The 17,836-nt window shown below is 46.6% G+C and overlaps 1 long non-coding RNA gene across 1 annotated transcript; it reads right to left on the bottom strand.

Annotated features, from left to right (window-relative positions):
• Positions 1-419: 419 nt before the first annotated feature.
• LOC119314638 lies at positions 420-16,682 on the bottom strand. The gene is made up of 3 exons (XR_005152399.1): positions 16,673-16,682; positions 5,603-5,608; positions 420-552 (listed from the first exon to the last, which is right to left on the bottom strand). It is a non-coding gene; the product is annotated as an uncharacterized LOC119314638 (long non-coding RNA).
• Between the last annotated feature and the right edge of the window lie 1,154 nt (positions 16,683-17,836).

Below are 17,836 nucleotides of genomic sequence, written 5' to 3'. Positions count from 1 at the left end.
CAGCTTCAACCACATGTACATTCTACTCGAATCCATTTAGGTATCCCACTGATCTCTATCACAGCCCCGGCCTGATTGCTTAAATGGCGCCTGTGAAACATCCTCATGCCTCCAAATCCCCACCACCCCTACCTCCAGAGCATCACCGCACAAGCCCAACCACATATTACATGGAGGTCGAGGAGCTGATCGCAGTCCATGGCGCGATGGCCACTGTGCATGTTGACCTGGAGGAACACCTTGCCTCCTTCGCCGCCGACTTGGTGCAGGCTCTGGCCAAGATGAAGTGCCCTAGCGACTACCCCCTAGGACTTGATAGGAATGATCTGACCAGCTCAATCTTACCAATACTACTTGCATGGCTATATTTTGCATGGTTGATGTATTAAGCATGTTTGTGCCATGTTTATTTTAGTACTGCCAAAATAACCATGAGCAGCCACAATATTATAAGTTTCTTCCTCTTGACCAAATTTGTAACCCTCATTAGCAGATTCATTTTCAATAGTTTCCCTGATCAAACTAGAGGTTACCAAGGAACCATGCATAGCACTGAATAGGGAACCGCCAAATACACCAGCTACACCTAACACTGTGTGATGTTCAGGTATTAACTTTCCAGCTCAATTTCACCAATACTAGCAACAAACTTATAATACATGACTCGGGATATCACCAGAGATGCTGCCCATTTGCTATTTTTGGTGGATGCTAACCCTATTGTACTTAATATGCATGTCCATGTACTTACACAGGGTCATAACGAACGATGTTGTTGTTTGCCGTCGAGGTTAGCTACATCCCATGTCTTACAGTATTTCACATCATTTGTGCAATTGCAATTTAACTTCTAACATTTACTGGTTTCTTGTAGGTGCACATGTCAGTGGCACTGATCCACGCTTCGACCCGGAGGAACACCTCGCCTCCGCCACCACTGACTTTGGGCGGGCTCTGGCCAAGATGAAGTGCCCCAGCAACTACCTCTCAGGACTTACCAAGTATGTACTCACCAGTTCAATCTTACCAATACTAGTTGCAATTAATGGCTATGTTTTCTACAGTCAATGTATGAAGCATGTTGTAGTAAACATGCCTAAAATGTTTTAGCTATTTCCCTACCTTTTTATAGACAACTGGGTCATTCTCTGCTCCGGCAGCACTTGCTTTGTGATGTTTAACTCTACTAATTGCATTTTTATGAGTACCAGTTTCAATGGCTATTAAGCCTGTTGCAATTAACAGTTGTATCCATTTTTAAATAGTTGTATTTCAATGGCTACAAACTTACAAAACATGACTTAGGATGTTGTTAAGCCTGTTGTAATTAACAGTTGTATCCATTTTTTAATCTGTCCCTTTGCTACCGTGCTACTCTCCATAATGAAGATATAATAGAGATGATGCCCATTTGCTATATTTGGTGGATGCTAACCCTATTGGACTTAACATGCATTTCCATGTACTTACGCAGGGCCATTGCGGGCGATGTTGTTGTTTGCCATCGAGGTTATCTGCATCCCATGTCTTACAGTATTTTGCATCATTTGTGCAATTGAAGTTTGGCTTCTAACATTTACTTGCTTCTTGTAGGTACACATGTCAGCGACACTGATCCACGCTTCGACCCGGAGGAAGCGCTCACCTCCGCCGGTGCTGACTTTGGGCGGAGTCTGGCCAAAATGAAGTGCTCCGGCAACTACCTCTCAGGACTTACCAAGTATGAACTCACCAATTCAATCTTACCAATACCAGTTGCAATTAATGGCTATGTTTTGTATGGTTGCTGTATTAAGCATGTTGTAGTAAACATGTCTAACATGTGTTAGCTATTTTCCTTACCTTTTTATAGATATCTGGGCCATTCTATGCTCTGGCAGCACCTACCTTGTGATGTTTAACTCTGCCAATTGGATTTTTATCAGTACCGGTTTCAATGGCTATCAAGCCTGTTGGAATTAACATTTGTATCCATTTTTAAACAGTTGTATTTCAATGGCTACAAACTTACAAAACATGACATAGGATGATGTTAAGCCTATTGCAATTAACTGTTGTATCCATTTTTTAATCCGTCCCTTTGCTACGTGCTACTCTTTCGCAATGAAGATATCACTACAGATGTTGCCGTTTTATTACCATTTGCTATTTTTTGTGGATGTTAACCCTGTTGTAGTTAACACTGGCTTTCCATGTACTTAAACAGGGCTACAATGGGTGATGCTGTTGTTTGCCGTCGAGGTTAGCGACATCCCATGTCTTATACACAATTTGTTCCTAAATATAAGCATTTTTCGAGATTCCAATATAGACTACATAAGGAGCAAAATGAGTGAATCTAGATTCTAATCCAAACTATATCTATAATTCTATATACATCCTTATGTAGTTCATATTCAAATCTCTAAAAATACTTATACTTAGGAACGTAGGTAGTTGTATTTTACATCATTTGTGCAATCTCAGTTTAACTTCTAACATTTACTAGTTGCTTGTAGGTATTTATATGAGCGGTACTGATCCACGCTTCGATCCCTTTTGCGTATGGGGTAATGATATATTCATGAACAAGCGTCAAGTGAGGAAAACTAAGAATGATTGTTAGGCAAAAGAAACGGGTGATGGGAATTAAGCTCTTTATTTACACTTTGTCAAAGACAACAATGAACTTTAGGATGGTAAGTAATGTGTTGCCTTTTCCCCTGCCCACAACAAGTGACTCTCACTGGTACATCGATGTCCTAAACAAACGGTTTTTAACCTCTTTCCGTGACGACATTTGGAACCGGCGCCAAGTGAGTGTGTGCGATAGGGTGTCCTTCCCACATGACCCAAAAATCGTCGGGGATAGGCCCTCCTGGGACCCAGGCTGGGGCCGTGTGCAATCAGGTGAGGCATCGAAACCCAATCATTTCCGTAGGTATGTACATCCCACACGATAATCCAAGAAAATCATTTCCGTAGGTATGTACATCCCACACGGTGAATCCTAGAAAATCATTTCCTTAGGTATGTACATCCCACACGCTGAATCCCAGAAAATCATTTCCGTAGGTATGTACATCCCACACGGTGAATCCTAGAAAAACATTTCCCTAAGTATGTATATCACACACAGTTATTTGTGTGGAAACGTTTGTGCAAGGTGGCCTAACGCAAACAATTCCCTGCCAGAAGCCGTGTGTGATTGTTAGTTGATCGAACACGCCTACTTTCTAGAAACCGTGCGGGTTGTTTGAGTTCATCGCCCACGGTGCTGCCTGAGTAATTGTTTGCAATAGAAAACCCCAATAAGCAGGGTAATTAGCCTATTATTGATAATCCATGTACTAATCAAACTGATATTTCTTATAAAACATGCCAAGTATTTCATATCCGTATAAAAGCAGCCAGGATTTCATAATCGAATTACATCAGATAGCTTTGGCACTCAGTTACGTCAGTACACAATAGCACCAAGTTTCACATGCAGCAACAAAAACCTTTGGAAAGTAGCATCATACACGGTAAATAGACAGATGAATCTCATCTGGGAAATTGCGGAAGTGGAAGGCAAATATTGAGCCTTGAATGATGTTAAATGTCCTTGCAACTTTAGGCCAGTGGCTATGGATAATTAGCTACCCAACCTTCATCCTCTTCAGCAAGACTTCAATATTGTACCATGGGTGTTGAATGATTACCTTCGTCACCTCTTGACCATGCAGGTGGTTTGAGAGGTAATCATCGGTGAACTGCTTTGACAAGTACTAAAAACAAAGCTATGCATAAATCGATGTTGTAAATTTTGAAATGGCACAAGGGGTAAAAACAAGGTGAAAGAGTTGGTACCATCCTATAGTTGACTGATGTCTTCTTCATTGTGCAAACAATGATCTTGCTGTTATTCATCGCAAGTTTCTTCATCCTAACAATCTTTCTGAGTTTCTTGACTTGACTGATATTCATGGACATCTCATTTCCCCATATGCAAAATGGGTCGAACAGTGGGTCTAAGCCTCTCACAGCAGGACCTACATGTGCAAGACCAAATTGTAAGAAACCTAAATATCATAATGATTCTTGCAACTACACAATAATGTGCTATTAAGCAAAGGACCCTGCTTGAACAAACCTCGATGGTAAACCATAGTGTCTCCCATTGTTTCCCTGCAACACACATAAGGAAGATCTTGATCGAGTCAACTGAGAGTTGCCATACTACCATTAGAATATGTATTGAGTATAGCCAAATTCGATTAGTGTCACATGCATAACAATACAAAATTGTACCCATAGCAAATGAAAATCAAATTGCAGAACTGAACCAAATAGTTAAATGGACAGTGGACCAAATGAACAAAAATAGTTAACTGAGCACGACATTGCAGAATAGAAACTTGTACTAGAAGTTAACACAGTTAACAAAGCAAAGAATGCTTGAGAACAGTACTATGAAATGTAGCAATTGTTGGACCAAAGTGTTAACTGAACATTACATTTCAGAGGACCAAACTGTTAACTGAACATCAGATTGCATATTAACATTACAGAGGACAAGTCACTAGAAGGCACTGGCGGTGGCCTCGAGAAAACATCACGAACTGTATTTTAATGTAGACAACCGCGTGGCGGTGTCGACGGTGGCCTCGAAGACGAGGTGCTCCTCCAAGATCTGGCGGTCGACACGCATGGCAGCCATAGCGACCTCGTTTGCGCGTGCGGCCGCATGCTACTCAGATCCACGTTATAATGCGTGTAAAATGGCTATGGGCGGCGCTTAATTCGAGGAGGGGGCACTTATTTCGGTGGAAGGTGTTGCTCCGTTAGTCGATGCATGTGGGATGGGAAAGGAGGAGGATGGTGTGGCTGGGGTGTGGATTACCTGATCATATCAACGAGGCCACGTAGCAAGAAGAAGGGTCGGCGGCGAGGAGGCCACGCAGCAAGAAGAAGGGCTGGCGGCGAGGAGGCCGCGCAGCAAGAAGAAGGGTCGCCGGTGATGAGGTGGCGCTGCAAGAAGAAGGGTCGCCGGCGAGGAGGCAGCACTGCAAGAAGAAGGGTAGCCAGCGAGGAGGTGGCACTACAAGAAGGAGGTAAGCAGCAGTGAAGGTTTGAACTTGGAAAGGAAGGAGGAACAGTGGCAATGTGGATTTTGGTAAGAGGGAAGGGCGGGGAGATAGATATTTCCGCGGTGGCAAAAAAAATTCGCTCAGTGCCGCGCGAAACTGGCGCGCAAGTGTGGTTCAAGCGGGGGTGGTGGACTGTAGACGACGAAGCTTCTACTCAGCGGGAGCTATGTTAGCCATGCCTGAGTGGCAGATGTTTCATGGCCATGTTGTTGTTGCCGCCACCGATCTGGATTGCCACCCGGTATTCTTCCTGCCAAATCTCGGGTTTGGATTCACCGGTGAACTGGCTGATCCCCGTAACTGATACGTCTCCAACGTATCTATAATTTTTTATTTTCCCATGCTATTATATTATCAACCTTGGATTTTTATATGCTATTTTATATGATTTTTGGGACCAACCTTTTAACCTAGAGCCTAGTGCCAGTTTCTATTTTTTTCCTTGTTTTAGAGTATCACAGAAAAGGAAAATCAAACGGAGTCCAATTGACCTGAGACTTCACAGAACTTATTTTTGGACCAGAATAAGCCCATGGAGTATCAGAGATGGACCAGAAGAGTCTCGGGTTGCCCACGAGGGTGGGGGCGCGCCCATCCCCCTGGGCGCGCCCCCTGCCTCGCGGACAGCCCGGAGGTCCACCAACGTACTTCTTCCTCCCATATATACCCATATACCCTAAAAACTTCGGGGAGCAGAATAGATCGGGAGTTCCGCCGCCAGAAGACTCCGTAGCCATGGAAAGCCAATCTAGACCCGTTCTGGCACCTTGCCGGAGGGGGAACCCCTCACCGGTGGCCATCTTCATCATCATGGCGCTCTCCATGATGAGGAGGGAGTAGTTCTCCCTCGGGGCTGAGGGTATGTACCAGTAGCTATGTGTTTGATCTCTCTCTCTCTCATGTTCTTGAGGTGATACGATCTTGATGTATCGCGAGCTTTGCTATTATAGTTGGATCTTATGATGTTTCTCCCCCTCTACTATCTTGTAATGGATTGAGTTTTCCCTTTGAAGTTATCTTATCGGATTGAGTCTTGAAGGATTTGAGAACACTTAATGTATGTCTTGCGTGGGATACCTGTGGTGACAATGGGGTATTCTATTGATCCACTTGATGTATGTTTTCGTGATCAACTTGCGGGTTCCCCCCATGAACCTATGCATAGGGGTTGGCACACGTTTTTGTCTTGACTCTCTGGTAGAATCTTTGGGGCAATCTTTGAAGTACTTTATGTTGGTTTGAATAGATGAATCTGAGATTGTGTGATGCATATCGTATAATCATACCCATGGATACCTGAGGTCACATTGGAGTATCTAGGTGACATTAGGGTTTTGGTTGATTTGTGTCTTAAGGTGTTATTCTAGTACAAACTCTATGATAGATTGAACGGAAAGAATAGCTTCATGTTATTTTACTACGGACTCTTGAATAGATCTATCAGAAAGGATAACTTTGAGGTGGTTTCGTACCCTACCATAATCTCTTCGTTTGTTCTCCGCTATTAGTGACTTTGGAGTGACTCTTTGTTGCATGTTGAGGGATAGTTATATGATCCAATTATGTTATTATTGTTGAGAGAACTTGCACTAGTGAAAGTATGAACCCTAGGCCTTGTTTCCTAGCATTGCAATACCGCTTGTGCTCACTTTTATCATTAGTTACCTTGCTGTTTTTATATTTTCAGATTACAAAAACCTTTATCTACCATCCATATTGCACTTGTATCACCATCTCTTCGCCGAACTAGTGCACCTATACAATTCACCATGGTATTGGGTGTGTTGGGGACACAAGAGACTCTCTGTTATTTGGTTGCAGGGTTGTTTGAGAGAGACCATCTTCATCCTATGCCTCCCAAGGATTGATAAACCTTAGGTCATCCACTTGAGGGAAATTTGCTACTGTCCTACAAACCTCTGCACTTGGAGGCCCAACAATGTCTACAAGAAGAAGGTTGTGTAGTAGACATCAAGCTCTTTTCTAGCGCCGTTGCCGGGGAGGCTAGGTAAGCGGCACTAACACCCCGTCAACTAAGCTCTTTTCTGGCGCCGTTGCCGGGGAGGTTAGCGCTTGAAGGTATATCTTTAGATCTTGCAATCGAATCTTTTTGTTTCTTGTTTTATCACTAGTTTAGTCCATAAAAGAAAATTATAATAAAATGGAACTAAGGGTACCTCATATGCTTCATCTTTTTAATATCTATCATGAAAATAAGGATTCCGATAATTGTGCTCATGTGCTAGAGGAAGAATGCATTAGAATGTTTGGCACTAAATCTTTGAATGATGAGCATGATTTCAATGTTGTTAGTATGAATTCCCTGAATATCTAGGATGCTAATGATATGCAAAGCCACAAGCTTGGGGAAGCTATGTTTAATGAAGATGATATTTGTAGTCTCCCAAGTTTTGATGTGCAAATTTATTATGATGAAAGCATGCCTCCTATCTATGATGATTATTGTGATGACACGTATGCTTTAAAGAATAATGATAACAATTAAACTTGTCATCTTCATCTCAATTTTCAATCGCATGATAGTTATTTTGTTGAGTTTGCTCCCACTAATATTCATGAGAAGAAATTCGCTTATGTGGAGAGTAATAAAATTTATATGTTTGTAGATCATGAAAAGAATGCTTTATGTGATAGTTATATTGTTAAATTCATTCATGATTCTACTGAAAATTATTATGAGGGAGGAACATATGCTTGTATGAACTGCAATAATGTCAAGTTTCCTCTTTATGTGTTGAAAATCTTGAAGTAATGCTTGTTTTGCCTTCCTATGCTAGTTGATTATTGCTCCCATAAGTTGTTTGTTCACAAAATACCTATGCATAGGAAGTGGGTTAGACTTAAATGTGCTAGTCATATTCTTCAATATGCTCTCTTTATGTTACAATTCTTATCTTTTATGTGAGCATCATTGAAATCATCATGCCTAGCTAGGGGCGTTAAACGATAGCGCTTGTTGGGAGGAAATCCAAATTTATTTTTGTCCCTTGATTTTTGCTCCTATTTAGTAATAAATAATTTATCTAGCCTATATTATGATTGAGTTTTTATGTTTTAATTAGTGTTTGTGCCAAGTAGAACCGTTGGGAAGACTTGGGGAAAGTCTTGTTGATCTTGTTGTAAAAAAACAGAAAATTTAGCGCTCACGAGAATTGCTGCCATTTTTTATTGGAGAGTGATATTTAGTTAATTATTTTTGCAGATGATTAATAGATAAATTTCTCAGGTCCAGCAATTTATTTTAGAATTTTTGGGGTTCCAGAAGTATATGTTTGATCCATATTACTACAGACTGTTCTGTTTTTGACAGATTCTGTTTTCTATGTGTTGTTTACTTATTTTGATGAATCTATGGCTAGTAAAAGAGTTTATAAACCATAGAGAAGTTGGGATACAGTATGTTTAACACAAATATAAATCAACAATGAGTTCATTACAGTACCTTGAAGTGGTGTTTTGTTTTCTTTCGGTAACGGAGCTCACGAGATTTTCTATTTTGAGTTTTGTGTTGTGAAGTTTTCAAGTTTTGGGTAAAGATTTGAGGGATTATGGAATAAGGAGTGGCAAGAGCCTAAGCTTGTGGATTCCCAAGGCACCCCAAGGTAATATTCAAGCACAACCAAGAGCCTAAGCTTGGGCTTGCCCTGGAAGGCATCCCCTCTTTCGTCTTCGTTCATCGGTAACTTTACTTGGAGCTATATTTTTATTTACCACATGATATGTGTTTTGCTTGGAGAGTCAATTTATTTTGTTAGGATTTGCTTGCTGTTTGAATAAAATACCAAGATCTGAAATTCTTTAATGTTAGAGAGTCTTCATATAGTTGCATAATTATTCGACTACTCATTGATCTTCACTTATATCTTTCGGAGTAGTTTGTTGTTGCTCTAGTGCTTCACTTATATCTTTTTAGAGCATGGCGGTGGTTTTATTTTGAAGAAATAGATGAACTCTCATGCTTCACTTATATTATTTTGAGAGGCCTAAACAGCATGGTAATTTTCTTTTGTTATGAATTTAGTCCTCATATGATAGGCATCCAAGTGGGATATAATAAAAACTTTCATATAGAGTGCATTGAATATTATGAGAAGTTTGATTCCTTATGATTGTTTTGAGATATGAAGATGGTGATATTAGAGTCATGAAGTTGAGTAGTTGTGAATTTGAGAAATACTTCTGTTAAAGTTTGTGATTCCCGTAGCATGCACGTATGGTGAACCGTTATGTGATGAAGTCGGAGCACGATTTGTTTATTGATTGTCTTCCTTATGAGTGGCGGTCGGGGATGAGCGATGGTCTTTTCCTACCAATGTATCCCCCTAGGAGCATGCGCGTAGAACGTTGTTTGAATAACTAATAGATTTTTGCAATAAGTATGTGAGTTCTTTACGACTAATGTTGAGTCCATGGATTATACGCACTCTCACCCTTCCACCATTGCTAGCCTCTCTAGTACCACGCAACTTTCGCTGGTACCTTAAACCCACCATATACCTTCCTCAAAACAGCCACCATACCTACTGTCGGTGTCAAAACCGGCGGATCTCGGGTAGGGGGTCCGGAACTGTGCGTCTAGGCCAGATGGTAACAGGAGACAGGGGACACTTTGTTTTACCCAGGTTCGGGCCCTCTCGATGGAGGTAATACCCTACTCCTGCTTGATTAATATTGATGATATGGGTAGTACAAGAGTAGATCTACCACGAGATCAAGGAGGCTAAACCCTAGAAGCTAGCCTATGGTATGATTGTTGTGTATGGAGTTGATTGCCTACGGACTACAACCCTCCAGTTTATATAGACACCGGATAGGGTTAGGGTTACACAGAGTCGGTTACAATGGTAGGAGATCTTGAATATCCGCATCGCCAAGCTTGCCTTCCACGCCAAGGAAAGTCCCATCCGGACACGGGACGAAGTCTTCAATCTTGTATCTTCATAGTCCAGGAGTCCGGCTGAAGGTATAGTCCGGCTACCCGAACACCCCCTAATCTAGGACTCCCTCAGTAGCCCCTGAACCAGCTTCAATGACGACGAGTACGGCGCGCAAATTGTCTTCGGCATTGCAAGGCGGGTTCCTCCTCCAAGTCCTTCATAGAAGAATGTAAACACCAAGAGTAGTGTCCGGTTCTACAAAATAAGCTTCCACATATTTCCATAGAGAGAACAATATTGACACAAATCAAATCTGCTGACGTATTCCGCAGTGTGCTATCACACTACGGCCAAGTCCTTTACTCGAATCGTTTTTACTTTTCCACCTCAGCATGTTTGGCGAGGCGGTTTCCTTGGCACGTCTTGTCAAAGTAGAGATTGTGTACCCCCTTTACGGGATTCTCATCAATACGGATGTGGGTAACCCTAACCGCGCCATTTACCACGGCGCTTGGGAGGCAAGCGAGTTTTATTAGGCAGGTGGGGACGCACAACCGCATCCGCCCATATAAGGGGATAAGGATCCACCTTTTTACCTATGCCTTCTTCCTCCTTTGCCTATCCATCTCCTGCGCACTCGAGCTCCAGCGCCCAAGCCCGCACTTCCCACCTCAACCTTCTCCAGCAATGTCCGGAGCGGGAGGCAAGTGGAAGGTCTCCTCCGTCACGGAGGGCGACGTTAAAAAGCTTAGGAAGGCCGGATACTTGTCCAAAGACATCGCGCACCGGCTTCCCGAGGAGGGGCAGCTTCTCCCCACCCCAAGGCCCCATGAGAGGGTAGTATTCCTTCCCCACTTCCTCCGCGGACTGGGTTTTCCACTTCACCCATTTGTCTGGGGGCTCATGTTCTACTACGGCCTGGATTTTCATGATCTGGCCCCGAACTTCATCCTCAACATCTCGGCGTTTATCATCGTGTGCGAGGCTTTCCTCCGCGTCCGCCCTCATTTCGGCCTCTGGCTGAAGACTTTCAACGTCAAGCCCAAGGTGGTGCGCGGCAACCAGGCGGAGTGCGGAGGCGCCATGGCGGGCAAGATTGCCAACGTCCTGTGGTTCAAGGGCTCCCTTGTAGAGACCCTAAAGGGGTGGCAAGCCGGGTGGTTTTACATCACCGAGCCACGCGATCCGAAATGGATCGCAGCCCCCGAGTTCCGATCTGGACCCCCCACGTGGCTTATGTCCTGGAAAGAGACGGGCCTATAATGGGGTGACGAAAAAGAGGTGGCCGGATTGCAAACATGCATCTAGTCCCTGGTGTACAAGCCAATCCGGCTTGTTAATGTAATCCAGGTTATGCTCGTCCGTCGGATCCTCCCGTGCCAACAATGGGATTTTAATCTGTGGGAGTTCGTCCCGGCGCAGCACCAAACCCTTAATAGGCTCTTCGACACGATGTATGAAGACTTCTGGAAGGTGCTAACCAAAGGCGCCGAGGCTCCCACATCCGCTTCCGAGGACCGCGGATACAGCTCGCAGCATCATGCTAGCGAGGTAAGCCATTTTCACCTTTTACAGGATGTTCAGCTTTTTTCATAGTTTAACTCTATGCGGGATCTAAACTCCCTTACCTTTGACAGGCTTGGCGGGCGGTATCCGGACCGATTAACTGTCCGGCTCCGCTGCCCGAAGACCCAGCCCCGGCTCTACTAGTGAAGCTGCTGGCTCCGGCGCCTTATGTGGTGCCGGAAAAGAAGGCCAAGAAGAAGAAGACCACGGGGACTCGAAAGAGTACCCGCAACGTGGTGTTGTCGGACTCGTCATCCGACGAGTCCGAGATGCCCTCCTCCCGTGAAAATGAGGAGGAGGAAGAAGAAAGCTCTCCCCCCAGCGGGGGGAGGAAAGAAAAGGAAGGCAGCCCCAAGGGGGAAGGCCGAGGGGTCCAAGAAGAGGAAAACCCCTCCGCCGAACTACGCCCCCGACGCCGACGAGGACGAAGAGGAGTGGCCGGATAGAGCCAGGCGTCTGGCGAAATCGTAAGTGTTCGGATACCAGAGTGAGTCATGATATTCCTTTCGTTGCACATCTTTCCCTAATGTCGAGTATAATCATGTAGCCTGCCCCGGGCCGAACTCAACGAGTCGTCGAGCGGCTCCCTGGATTCATCGAACGTGAACTTAGTTCCGCCCATTGTCTCCCCCCGCACTGCGGATGACGCCGAAGTGGCGTCGCAACGAGCTCCGGGGCAGGAGGAGGTGGTCCTGTAGGAGCCGCAAGGTGACCTCCCGGACTCCAGGAGTAAGGGGGACAAGACCCCCCAGGGCTCCAAGTCCAGCTTTGAGCCGGACGCCGTGCCGGAGTCTTCAACTATTCCAGACCGCGGCAGCCGAACTCCTTCCAAGAGGAGCAAGCCTTCTGAGCCGGCCGCCTCCGTCGAACCGGAGGCACCGGACAATCTGCTGGAGGTGCTTGAAGGCGCCTCCATCGACGAGGAGCACCGTACTATTATGAGTACGGTGATCCAGAAGGTTCAATCCGCCAAGAGCGGACTGACTGAAGCTTGCGCTAGCCTTCTAACAGGCTTCAAGGTAAGTAAAAATATGTAAAAATATTACCGCATAGACAGTAGCCCCTGATGCTCTGTTTGGCATTCGGAAAGAAAAGCCGAATAGAGGATCTAGTAAATTTCGCAGGAGTCTAACAAAAAGAGTCAATATGCGTATGCAGGCTTCGCTGCTATCCGCCGCTGCACTGACTGCGGAGGTGGGTGTCCTGAAGCAGGACCTCACGCGGACCGAGCAAGAGCTCGGCCTTGCCAAGCGGCAGCTCGAGGAGAAAGAAGCTAAGAAATACCTTACAGAAAAAGTGCCTATAGAGAGACGTGATTGCAAAAAATAACAGGATTGTACTACTTATTGTAGGGGCCACGACTGAGGTGGCGACCCTCAAGCAGGCGTTGTCCGAGGCTGAAAAGAAAACGGCCGTGGAGCGCACCGAGTGAGAGAAACTTGGGGCTCAGGTCGGCGAGGTGCAGCAAGAGCTTCAGGCTCTCATGAAAAAACATGAGAGTTTGGAGCTTGAGTCAAAGACCCAAGCATCCGAGCTCACGGTGGCCCCTGAGACTGCCAAGTCTACCAAGGCCGAAGCCCAAAAGGCCCTCCAAGAGTTGGAGGAGGTGAAGAAGATAGCAGCGGGTAAGGCATTCTTTATGCAAAGCAGAAATATAAAAGTAAACTACACTACTTGTTACTTACCCGAATCTGGAGTTCTCCAGGGGCATTCGCAGATCTTCCCCGCAGCGTATCCGACACCGCTGCATTCTACCGAGCTAAAGAGGGAAGCTCGACGGAGAAGGTGTTCTGGTCTCAGTATGCTGAGGCCGGACACCCTGTGCCCCTGAGCGACCAGCTGAAACAGCTTGTCGAGCTCCATAAGGCGGCCGAACAGGCCATGAAGGGCTTCATAGTTCGGCTGTGGCCCGGAGAGGCCCTACCTGGGAGCTACTTCGGGCTGGTGCGGCGGCTGGTGGAGGCCTGTCCAAGGCTCGAGGTCATCAAGCGGTCCGTCTGCATCGAAGGAGCCCGTAGGGCCCTTGCCCGTGCGAAGGTGCACTGGGGTAAGCTAGACGGTGAGAAACTTGTGAGGGACGGGCCACCGCCGGGGAAGGAGCATCGCAAGCCCGAGAACTATTATAAGGATGTTCTTGCAGGTGCCCGCCTTGTGGCGGATGAATGCACCAAGGATGTAATTTTTGAATAAACTCGCTCATTTTTATACTGTGCGCTGAAAACTTGTTCATATGCGCTTAAGCAATGCTTGTTGAATTTAAAATATTATTTTCTGTGCGGCCGTTTATCAAAAATTGAGAGGTGGCCAGTCGTCGGCTTCTGCCCCCATGCCACTAGTGCTGGGGTGTTCGGTGACAAACCTGAGCGCTCTTTTTCCCATGGTTAGGTCCTTCGAGGGAGGCGCTCAGCACGACGAACCAGGCAATCGGACTATAATGCTTGAACACTCTCACTTAGCCATAGAACTTTATAATTTTAGATTTCGGCGAAGCCCCTAGTTCGGAAGACCGAGTTCGGGGCGCTATCCACGCCTTGGCTGGGGTCATCCAGCTCCTCGCTCGAAGCGGCATAAGCCTTTAGGGACTCGAAAAACCTCTCGAACAGCAACCGGTTTCTCGCCTCATCATGACAGTCAGTTTTAGCTTTCTCCACTGAGGTGCTTAACCTAGCTCAACCGGGGCACAATCGCAGTGGTTCTCCTAGTGCTACCTTAGCCGACATAGCGGAACGTAAGGCACCAAAACATAGGAGCCGGGCAAACCCAACTATTGACCCAAATCATGATTCGGAGCTGATGCATATAGTGCTATAAGTTCGGGGTGCCGCACTTGTGAAAGTGTACGGACTTCTCACACCATATTAAAGGGTACTGAAGCCCCTGGCGTACTTGCCGTACCACAGTGTACGGGTGCAACATGTCATTAATGAACATATATAAAAGAGAGTAATGCAAAAAATAGACAAAAAGCTAAGTATTGTTTATAGAGAGGCTGTTTATCAAAGCCGAACGATACAAATAGTGCAGTAAGCAAAAGATATTGGACTATTCAGTATGTCCTGACCAGGGGCAGGCCGCGGAATTGTATTTAAAACAGGTATAGAGCTCGTAACAGAGACCACCTGGGATTCCATAATGCGGCATGGCTTGTCTGCCTCCCTGGATCTTGCATCGTTTGTGCGGCAGTCGAATTGCCGAACAGGTCGTCCAAAGTATGGAGTCCTGAAAGTAAGAAAAATTAAAAAAAGAATCCGGCAGCCCCTAGTACATTTTAAGCCGTATTTTGGGTGTGCCGTTATTGTGCCCCTTCCACTGTGCCCATGGTATTTCTAGGGCGTAGTTATGTACGCGAGGTACTGGTTTCGCTATGTCGCGAGAGCTGGGGTTGGGGCCGCATTGCTACGCTTGCTCAGAACGTGCCAGGCGGTCCTGCTGTGGATTACTTCGGGCGCGCTTGGCAGTGTCTAGCTGTTTAATGGCCGGACTGGAGAATTGCCTGAGAAGGCTACTTTGTACCTCCGTTGCGAGAGCCGCCGTATGCTCCTCCATATGGAGGGAGCGTTCGGTGTTTCCGTTGACCGTAATTACTCCTCGAGGGCCTGGCATCTTGAGCTTGAGATATGCGTAGTGCAGCACCGCATTGAACTTTGCTAATGCGGTTCGTTCGAGCAGGGCGTGATAGCCACTGCGAAATGGGACTATGTCGAAGATTAACTCTTCGCTTCGGAAATTGTCCGGGGATCCGAAGACCACGTCAAGTGTTACTGAGCCTATACAGTTGGCTTCTACACCTGGTATAATGCCTTTAAAGGTCATTCTTGTCGGCTTAATCCTTGAGGGATCTATGCCCATTTTCCGCACTGTATCCTGATAAAGCAGGTTCAGGCTACTACTGCCGTCCATGAGGACTCTTGTGAGATGAAATCCGTCGATGATTGGGTCGAGAACCAATGCGGCGAAGGCGCCATGACGGATGCTAGTTGGATGGTCCCTTCGATCAAAAGTGATCGGGCAGGAGGACCATGGGTTGAACTTTGGGGCGACTGGCTCCATTGCGTATACGTCCCGTAGCGCATGCTTCCGCTCCCGCTTGGGAATGTGGGTTGCGTATATCATGTTCACCGTCCGCACTTGTGGGGGAAAGCCCTTCTGTCCATTGTTGTTTGGCAGCTTGGGCTCCTCGTCATCGCTGTGCAGCCCCTTGTTTCTATTTTCGGCCCTTAACTTGCCTGCCTGCTTGAACACCCAACAATCCTTGTTAGTGTGATTAGCTGGCCTTTCGAGGGTGCCATGTATCTGGCACGAGCGATCGAGTATTCGGTCCAAACTGGACGGGCCCTGAGTATTCTTTTTGAATGGCTTTTTCCGCGGACCGGATTTATAGCCTTTGAATCCGGCATTGACTACCGTGTCTTCATTGCTATCGCTGTTAACGCGGCGTTTTTGCTTATTCCGACGTGTCCTGCCACTTTAGTCCTTGGTATCCGAATTACCAGGGTTCTTTGATAAGTTGTTACTGTGAGCTAGCCAGCTGTCTTCTCCCGCGCAAAAGCGGGTCATGAGTGTCGTGAGGGCTGCCATGTATTTCGGCTTTTCCTGTCCCAGGTGCCAGGCAAGCCACTCGTCGCGGATGTTATGCTTGAAGGTTGCTAGGGCCTCTGCATCCGGACAGTCGACTATCTGGTTTTTCTTTGTTAGGAACCGTGTCCAGAATTGTCTGGCCGATTCTTCTAGCTGCTGAATTATGTGGCTTAAGTCGTCGGCATCCGGCGGTCGCCCGTAAGTGCCCTGGGAGTTGTCGAGGAATGCGGCTTCCAGGTCCTCGCAAGAACCAATTGAGTCTGCTGGCAAGATGTTAAGCCAATGCCGAGCCGGTCCTTTAAGTTTGAGCGGGAGGTATTTGATGGCGTGTAGATCATCGCCGCGTGCCATGTGGATGTGAAGGAGATAATCCTCAATCCATACCGCCGGGTCTGTTGTGCCATCGTATGATTCGATGTTTACGGTTTGAAACCCTCTGGGATTTTATGATCCATTACTTCATTCGTGAAGCATAGCGGGTGTGTGGCGCCTCTGTACTGGGCTATATCACGACGCAACTCGGAAGAGCTATGTCTGTTGTGTTCGGCTCGGCCGGATTTGTTGTATCCGGAGTGAAGATCATTGTCACATGTCATAGGGCGCCTGCACGATCCGTAGATCGATCTTGTTTGTCTTGCCTTATCCTCCAGTATGTCTCGCAGGTCGGGCGCATTTTCCCGTGCCTTAGTTGAGCGGCGTCGGGGCATGGCTTGGGTGGAGGGCCAACAGACCTCTCTGTCGTGGCCGCGAGGTGGCCGGTCTGCCATGTCATGCGCTGGTGATGTAGGTGTTCCTCCTCTGATCGGGGTAGCAGCCTGCGCTTCGGGTAACTCTTGGAGGGGCGTTCGAGTTCATACTCTTCGTCCGCAAGGTCTTCAGTCCATCTTTCAGCTAGCAATTCTTGGGCAGCTCTAAGCTGTTGCTGCTTTTTCTTGAGGCTGCTTGCCGTGGCTAAAAGCCTGCGTTTAAAACGCTCTTGTTCGGCGAGGTCTGATGGTATGACGAATTCGTCGTCATCGAGGCTAACCTCGTCTTCGGAGGGAGGCCTATAGTTGTCATCCTCGACCTCTCGGTCTGCCACTCTCTCATGAGGGCTGGTTTCTCCATCTTCATGTGCCGAATTTTGCTGAGGTGGGTGTTCTTTGGCGCTATCCGAGGTAGTATTATCTCCCGTGCCGGAATCACCGTTTTTGCTTTGGCGGGATTTAGAGCGGCGCCGCTGACGCCGGCGCTTTTGCTGTTTCTTGGGGGCGTCATCCCCCACTGTTCCATCGCCATCTCCATCTTTTGGACTATCCACCATATATATGTCATATGACGAGGTGGCCTTCCAGCGCCCTACAGGTGTTGGTTCTTGTTCGTCTCCTGCATCGTCGTCCATGCCTTCGATGTCTTCAGAGTCGAAGTCAAGCGTGTCAGTTAAGTCGTCGACAGTGGCTACAAAGTGGGTGGTGGGTGGGCTTTGAATTTCTTCGTCGTCCGTATCCCAACCTTGCTCACCGTAGTCCGGCCAGGGCTCTCCTGATAACGAGAGAGACTTTAGAGAATTCAGGATGTCGCTGAAGGGCGAGTGCTGAAAGATATCCACAGCGGTGAACTCCATGATCGGCGCCCAATCGGATTCGATCGGCAAGGGCGTGGGGGGCTCGGAGCTCGGAGAGGAATCCGGCTCCTCGGAGTCAT

This window comes from Triticum dicoccoides, chromosome 6A (assembly GCF_002162155.2).
Source record: "Triticum dicoccoides isolate Atlit2015 ecotype Zavitan chromosome 6A, WEW_v2.0, whole genome shotgun sequence".
NCBI lineage: Eukaryota > Viridiplantae > Streptophyta > Magnoliopsida > Poales > Poaceae > Triticum > Triticum dicoccoides.
Note: the sequence above shows the minus strand (reverse complement) of the source record. Positions and strands in the feature narration are given on the sequence as shown.